Genomic DNA, 8,852 nt, shown 5'->3' with positions numbered 1-8,852 from the left:
TGCTGGAGAAGATTTACACTCTCATGACAGGAGGGTTTGGTTTCACATCTGGTGTCACTTCCGGTCCATGGGATGTTGCTGAGAGGTTTCTTATACTTGCTGGTAAACAGTGTCTTTGTCTCTCTAAACTAGCCCCCACTGCATGTGGCACTTTGTTGGTTCACAAACAGAAGCTGGAGAAGGACTCCACAGGCCACAGGATGGACAGAGGGTCCAGGAATCAGTTGTGGAGGTGGACTTATCTAGGCCTGTTTGCTGGAGTGCTGGACCAGATGGCATCTTCCTGGGTCCTTCGTCTCTGCTATTTTGTCACTGTGCTGACAACGCTCCCTATCACCCATGGACTACCTTTCGTTAACCACCAGGGCTCTTGCTTCCTTCCTCCTGTCTCCCTCAGTTCTTTCCTTTCAGACATATTTCCTGATCGGTAATCTATACGAGTGTGGAGTTTGGAGGTTGAAGGCCTGTTTTAAAATTCAGCTTAACTGCTTATTTCTTCTTCTGAGATCTTGATCAAAGTTTTTCACTTCCCTGAGCCTCAAGTGTTTTTATCCATAAAAGAGATAGAACAACATCTGACTTGGTCCTCCTGTGTGTAAAGATGACGTGATTAAATGAGATAGCATCTGCGAAAGCTCTTTGTAACTAAGTACTTCCTAAATGTGGGTGATCATTTGTATATTCCCTGATGGGCAGGAGTGGTCAGACACGTGGGCAGGATGGAGTGTTCTGAGAAGGTGCAGAAAGGAAGTGGACAAGTAGATTTGGGCAGTTGGCACGGGCTTGGCTAGGCATTCTAGGCACAGGGAAAGGGACCTTGAAGATTATCCAGAATCACGCCCATTTTACAGATGAGGACACTTAGGCCAAGGGGTGAAGGGCTGGGCCTACCTCCCAGACTTCCTTTCCTGTCTGCATTATTTTAACAGCACTTATTGTCATCTGCAAAGACCTCATCGATGAATTTTTAAAATTGTTTATCTGCCCTCCTCCTCATTCCAATACTACCTAGGCTGGTAGCCCCCAGAGAGCTGGGGCCTGTGTGACTGGTTCATCTCTGTGTGCCCAGAGTTGTGGGCAGTGCTGGCAAGTAACTGAGTCTGATGAAGAAGTTTCCAATGAGTGATGTGCCCAATGCCCGTCTTGGCTTCTAGTCCAGGGGCTTTGACGGTTCAACTACATCTTCCTGTTTAATGGGTGGCGTGTTTATCCAGGGCAAGTCTTACAGGGTTTCCTTCTCTTTCTTTTAGGCCTCAGTAATTTCTGCAAAAGAAATCCTCAGCAGAGACATGGCTGTCACTTCGCATCCACTTCTAGAAAATTAATAGACACAGAAGGTTGCCAATAGGTCAAGAAGCTCCCCATATGGAAAGCATGAGAGAAGTGAACTCTGTGAGGTCACGGATGAGGCTGACGTGTCTGTGATTGTATTTCAATGACTAGGTGAGTACCTGGCCCATAGAATGGTAATGTCTATTGAATGAGCAAGAGAATGAATGAATGACTTCTTTAGCATATTGATAAACTTGTAGCACAACTGCAAGATGATTGTTGGAATGACACATTGATGGCTCCTCAATACTCTGAAAAGGGGTGATGAAGGACGTGGGCTGACAAGAGGACATACGTGCTTTCATCTGTCACTGGAAGTCAGCCTATCTGGTTGGGTAGTTTCCATGCGAATGGGGGTGGGGTGAGGGAGCAACTGCAGCTGGGGTGGGAACGAGCAGGCCATCACTGAAACCATAAATATGCCATGGACCCACGCTGTGATGCTGACAGATGCCCTCCCTGCAAGGCTCAGATGGGAGGGACTGGCCCAGTCCAGATTTTAAATTAGATTCACCTGAGCCCAGTCAGGGACCTGTCATCCTTCTGATGGAATGGAAAAGGGGAGGGGGGCGAGCGGAAGAAAATCTTTGTAGCTGAGCCTACCTGACTTTCCTCAGTGGGAGACACATGAATACTGTTTCATGTCAAGGAGAGGTAGTTAAAATGCAGACTGCTCACTTCTGGTCTTAGAATTCGGGAGGTGTGGTTCCTGCCTGTGGACCACTCATCTTCCCTTCCTTTGATCTATCACTTGATGTAGAGAAAGGCTTTTATGTGTGATTCCTCTATAATGGGTAATTTAGTCCATCCCATTATGAAAAAGTAGTAAGTCTAGTGCTAGTCCATTTGCTTCAGTTATTCCTTAAAGTATCTAGCAATGTATTAGTCTCAGACGCTTTAAATAGCCTGAACACTTTTTCTCTGTTGTTTATAATATAACTTGGGGGCTTCTTTTAGACATTTTAAAGCTAGGAAGTTGCAAGTTAAAAAAATAAAATAAGGATGAAGGCAAGTACTCATTTGTGTGAGAACGGTGATGTCAAGGGCATGTATTGGCACATTGGCCAAATAGGATTTGCCTTATTTATCATTGGATTTAGCATATCACTATGCATGCTAAATTTCAGGTCCATTTCTGGTCTTTTATGCAATGACTTCCGCTTAAAAAAATACCCTCCCCCTGCTCAAAGCCCGATCATTGTATTTTTGAATTCACTTTCTAAGCTGGTCAAATGACAGTCCTAAACTAGTTTACAAGGAGTCAGCCACAGAAGTCTAGGTTTGAGTCTCAGACATGGCCCTAGCTGAATGAAGTTACTGCCTGTAGGAAAGTTCAAGTTCATCAAATTCAGCTGAGCCACTGCAAACGAAGATGAGTAATTCTTGATTCACAAACCACGTGTCTACTCTTTATTTTAAAATGATTTGAAAAGTTTCAAGTTTGGAGAAGAAAGTCTCCCTTCACATTTGCATTTCTCAGGGGAAATTCTAAACAGACTGATATTTCTTCAAGAAAGAATGTACTTTAAAATAATAATTGGCTAAATTGCCCTTTAAAATATCATTTTAAAGCCTTTAAAATAGATATTGTGCGCCCTTGACCTTTTTTGGAGAGGACTTAAAGAAGTAGAGAAGAATGACAGGAGCAATCATTTCCGAGCGTCTGTTTTGGTGGAAGAAGCATGAGAGGAGGAAGGAGCGGGCTTCCAGGATCTAACAGGATGGAGGAGGTTTTGATTTTTCACTTCTTTGGAGAAACAGGGTAAGATTGTGTATGAACACGGTGGTCAAGGAATTTCTGGATAAATTCTGAGTGTACGTGACCCCGTGTCGTATGGGTTTCTTATTCGAAAGCACAGCTCTGCTCAAAGGGATGCTGTATGGACCAACTTGTGGTGGTATTGAAGTGACAGTATCGGTGAACAGGCCAGGCCTGCAAATGAACTTTGAATACACGTGCAGGGTCTAAAACCCTTCTGGAACACTGTGGGTGAGAGAAGACCTTGTCCTCTAGGGGAGGGGAGGTGTCCCAGAGACGGAGCGAAGGGTGGTTCCCAGGCTGGTAGGGACTCAGGAACTCTGGTGCTGAAGCTGCTGAGACTCTTGTAGCACTCAACAACAGCCCTCTGGGAAGGAGATGGGGCTCAGGGAAGGATGAAGGCAGTGTCTGACTAGTCACCGGGGTCCCCTGCCTTGGTGACTACTCCATGGTCCACATGTGCACGAGAGCAAGCAAAGGTAGATTGCTGGAAACCTTGCAGGCTTTAACCATGAGGATATTAGCTGTGCCCAGAAAGGTTTTAGAGGTTAGAGTCTTTTCTCCTCTTTCCGCGGGACTGAGTAAGTTCCATGGATTCTGGAGTGAACCTGGGAGAGGGAATGTGGCCCAAGAAATGGCAGAATGTCCTGTTAACCCAGTAAGATGAGGGCTAGTGTAATTTTTAGGCCCACAAATTCCTTGACATTTCTCCATTCAAAAAGTGCAGCTTATTTCTTTCCTCTTGCATGTGGGCTATATATTGTGTCTCACCTCTAATAAATAGCCTATGGCAGAAGTGATAGGTGTCACTTCCAAGGTTAGGTTATAAAAAGACTGTGGCTGGAACTGGCCCAGTGGTATAGTGGTTAAGTTCACGTGCTCCACTTCAGCAGTCTGGACTTCATGGGTTCAGATCCTGGGTGTGCACCTACACACTGCTCAACAAGCCACGCTTTGGGGGTGGCCCACATATAAAATAGAGGAAGATTGGCACAAATGTTAGCTCAGGGACAGTCTTCCTCAAGCAAAAAGAGGAGGATGGGCAACAGATGTTAGCTCAGGGCTGATTTTCCTCACACACAAAAAAAGACTGTGGCATCTTGGGTATGTTGTGTGTGTGTGTCTCTCTCTCTCTGTCTCTCTCTCTCAGATTGCTCACTCTGTAGGAAGCAAACTGGCATGTTGTGATCAACAAGCGCACAAAAGTCCCTGACTGGCCACCAGTGAGGAATTGATGGTGCCTGCCTATAGCCACTTGAGTGCCAATAATCTTGTAAGTGACATCCCATCACTTTTGCCATGTGCTATTCATTAGAAGTGAGTCACTAGGTTCAGCCGACGCTCAATGGAAGGGGTTTACATAAAGATGCCTATACAAGGAGGTGGGGACCATTGGAGGCTATCTCATAGGCCACCTGAGGGACAATTTGGCTTCAAAACTGTATTTTAAGGATGAGGCCAAATTTCCTTTCTGTAGATGTGGCCTGCTCTAATAGTGAAGAGAATTTGCTGAAGAGATATCCTTGGTGCAGTGGTTTGTGGACTTCTGGGGAGCATCAAAATGGAAAGCAACTCCCCCATTCCTCGTCAGATCACAGTATCTGCTGGATGATGTGTGGAGAGCATTATCCATAGTCTGATGTTAGACTTTCCTCCGTAACAAAGCGGGCCTTACAAATAATCACCAAGCCAGACCCTCGAAAATCCCTGCAGGCCCAGAGTTAAGCCACTCCAGCTTGACTCCAGAATCTGCATTTGGGAACGGGAATGTGGCCTGAGGTGTGATTTCCTCAGTGATAAAACTGTTCCCAGGAATCAAGGAAGACACACATTGTGATGATCAAAATCATCCACTCGGGGAAATAGTTACTTTCGTGGCATCTATAGAACTTCCAAATAAAAATCTAGTATTGATAGTTTTCTTTTTTGATTTGCAGTACAATCACAGAGAGAGGAAAAAATAAAGATAAAACAAAACAGCAATACATCAGGAACAGTACAGAATTCATTCTATTGCCTATCAGTTAGAGAGAGAGAGTGAGGGCGTGCGAGGGAGCGCCTGACTGATGGACTAGGATTCTGCAGTTACTAGCCCTCAGGAATAGCAAAAAGGTGAGTGGCCATAAATAACATATGAAGCCTGGTACTGAGCCAGGGGCTAGTCTGCTGCCTGTGCATCCGGGCATCTATGTTTCCACTGCACATCCCTGAGCAGTGCCTTGCCAGGTGAGCAAAAGAAACACTCCTTGTTGGTTTGTGTCCCTTTTATTTTGTTGGGTTTTCACAAGGCTTCCAATTTCAAAATGCTACCTTGTGAGTGCTGCTTCCTCTCCTGTTCTTCCAGTCTGACTGTTTTTCGTGACTTCCAAATACAGATTTGTGAAAATATAATCTCTCTCTCTTTTCAGAAGGAAAAAACTGTGCTAAATGAGATTTGACATAGACACACTAAACATGTCTCATAGTAACTCTCGGACTGTGTGACGACTAGCCTGAGAAACTCGGGAGGCCTACGTGTAATGTTGTCAAGCGCTGGTATTGTTCGAGCAGAAGGTGGCGACAGGTGACATTTAGCCCGGCTGCTGTGGCAGGGACACAGGGCTCACACTGGGGCTGGATTTGCCCCTCTCACGTCCTTCCACTCCTGATGGCCAGTGACTCCATAATTATAAAGCTCTCTGCAGACACTGAATGTGTCCTGTTGACCTAGGTTTTGTCCCAGTTCACTGACCATACAGATCTTTGAATGAATTTATGTGTTAATGAATAAATAGAAAGGATATATACACATATCTGTGAATGAAACATCCTACCATTGCTTTAGGTTTTGAATGAGCTGCTGAAATGTGGTTTAAGCGTTCCTCGTACCAGCTGAGGAAACGTGGACGTGTTAATTAGATCCCCTTCTACACAATGCATATAATACTGGTAACTCTGATCCCACAGAGTTCTGTAGGATCTAAACATATAAACATGGGAAAGCCACTAGACAGTCTTGGCATTTAGCAGATGCTCAGTGTGCATCAGGCAGTGTAGACAAGTCGACGATATGGACTTCTTCATTGCATAGTGTTCACTCTTTCTTGCTTTATTGTGTTTACAGGTGTGCTCCTTTCTGTCAGATTGGAAGCCACCAGAAGACACTCGCCATGTCATATGATTCCTGGTACCTCAGTGTCTAGTTGAGTAGTTTGCTCAGTAACTACTCAAATTAAAAACAAACAGCAAAAAAAGAGTTAATTGAATGAAACAAGGTCTGGATTCAAATCCTAGTCTGAATTTCTCTGTGAGAAAGAGGTTTAATACTTCTGGGCTTCCTTTTTCTCACTTATAAAAGGAGGTTATTTAAAAAAAATCTGCTTTTCAGGATTGCAATGGAGAATGAATATGTTAAATTACTTGGTATGGCATCTGGCACATAGTAGTTTCATAAGAAATTTCACTTCTCCTCTTTCCTTTTACTCAGGGTGGCAAGAATCTCTGAGCTGTACTTAGGCGCTAGATGACCCTAGTGACAGCTCTTGTTCAAAAAGTCCCTCTAAGACCCAAGGAGATGTGCGTGGAGGCAGCAGATGAGATATGTGTGAGGCACGAGAAGCCAGCCCTGACTGAATCTACCTCCCTCTGTTCTTCCCTCCTTTCCTCCCCCCTCCCTTCTGCTGGCCTTCCTGCCTTCCGTCCTCCCAAAGCTACCTATCCACTTGATTATTTTAGATTCTATGTACTCAGTCTGAGGGTCACACATCTCCCTGCACCTTCAGAAGAGTCCGCATCAATCAAACATATGGATTGAGAGGAGGTCAAATTTAAGGTGACTTCTTTCCACTGGAAATACCGGAAAACCAGGATGCTTGTTAGCTAGAAAAGAGAAATGGGTAGTGGGCAGGCCAAAGCAGGGCATGTCAGTTAGAGGTGGGATCCACTGCTGAAGCGAGTGGAGAAATCAGTAGGGTCCAATGAGAAACCGGGACGCTGCCTTAGGAAGTTTGGATCCATTGCATGGAAGCCAGTAGAGCACAATTGTTGGAGATGGTAGAGGCGGGAAGATGGGAGCGGACACTGGAACAGGAGCATGAGAGGCTGTGGGTATTCATCCAAACATGGATGCTAGCACATCTTTATTTTCATTTTTCAAACACTGCTTTTCTGATGGTTATCTTAGCTTGAGCAGCTGTAACAAAATACCATAGACAAGGTGGCTTTAACAATAGACATTTATTTCTCACAGTTCTGGAGTCTGGGAAGTCCAAGTTCATGGCACCAATATGGTTGGGTTCTGGTGAGACCTCTCTTTCCTGTTTATAGACAGCTACCTTCTGGCTGTGTCCCCACATGCCTTTCCTTGGTGCATGCAGGTGGAGATCGCTCTCCCTTCCTCTGCTTATAAGGGTACTAATCCCCTCCTGACGGCTCCACCCTCATCACCTCCTCTAAAAACTGAGTACTTTTCAAAGGCCCTTTCTCCAAACACCATCACGTTGGGGGTTAAGGCTTCAACATACGAACGTTAGGGGAACACAACCATTCAGTCTGTAACAATAGTGGTGCAAAAGTGACTCACATTCTTCCTATTTCCCCCCTCAATACAGAGGGTCAAATTAGACTACAAAAATTATCAGTTTTTCATTTCTCATCACTTGTGAAGTGCAGCTGGAGCCCCAAGACACACAGACTATTTCACTGGTTTGTGAAAAGAGAAGGTAGAATGCGTGCATTCAGAAGACCTGATATTTTGAAGATTAAATGATTTTATCCTGGAAAAGGGAGATGAGTTCTTGTTTTTCACTAGAATTTCTTACCTCTACGCTGTCAAACAAGTAATCCATGAATCGAATTCGATACCTGTGAGTGCCCCTGAGGGTCCATATTGGTGTCTACTCCATATCACCAGGGGTATCAGAGAATTCTAGAAAAGAAAGACTCTCATCAAAACTATGCTGGTGAAGTATGCAACATGTGTACTGTTTGAAATCACTCAGAATCTGACCACCGAATTTTCAGAAGGAGGCATCTTCTTTTGAAGTGATTGTCTTTAATTTAAATAAAAAAAGAAGAAAGGTTTTTAAGGCAGCAGAATGAAAAGATGCAAAATGGAGACTTTCTCCTGGCATTTTCCCAAGAGGGTTGAACATTGTTTTAGGACTTGGCTTATGTGTCCTGCACATTTTGCAGCGTTCACAGCTGTTTAGGTTTAAAATGTAATTACGTTTAATTATCAGTGTCAGATAAAACACACACATCCACTCTGGCCCGAGTGGAGCCACAGGAATGAGGAAAGTGATATGGCCACAGAAAAGTTACTCTTAAAGATGCAGCTCTGGTTTTTTGAAAAGAAGGTCTTTGCCATGAGACTTCTCTGAACATTTATCAGAGGGAAATTACAGTAGAGACTCCGGGCATAAAGAAGGTTCGAAAAGTGGAAGATTTATGTGCCAATTCGCAGATTTATTTTGATAAATTGTACTGTATCAATATGTAAAAATCTAATAAATATAACTCTTTAAAGAGGGGGCTGCTCTAATTTTACTGTTTCAGAGAAGAGGTTTGGCAAAAAGTCAGAATGTGCATTAAAAACACACTTTCAAGAAGTCTAATAAATAAAGTCTTTGAAATATGGTTTCCTAGTGAAAGGCATTTTAAATCATTTTGATAAAGAATCTAAATTAGACCTTTAAATAAGAAAGGCAAGTTTTCCTTAACTTATTATTTATAGATAGTTTGAAAATAAAATCTATACAGGCTGATTTCTTCTTCCATTCTT

The sequence above is a fragment of the Equus przewalskii genome, chromosome 1 (genome assembly GCF_037783145.1).
Source record: "Equus przewalskii isolate Varuska chromosome 1, EquPr2, whole genome shotgun sequence".
NCBI lineage: Eukaryota > Metazoa > Chordata > Mammalia > Perissodactyla > Equidae > Equus > Equus przewalskii.
Note: the sequence above shows the minus strand (reverse complement) of the source record.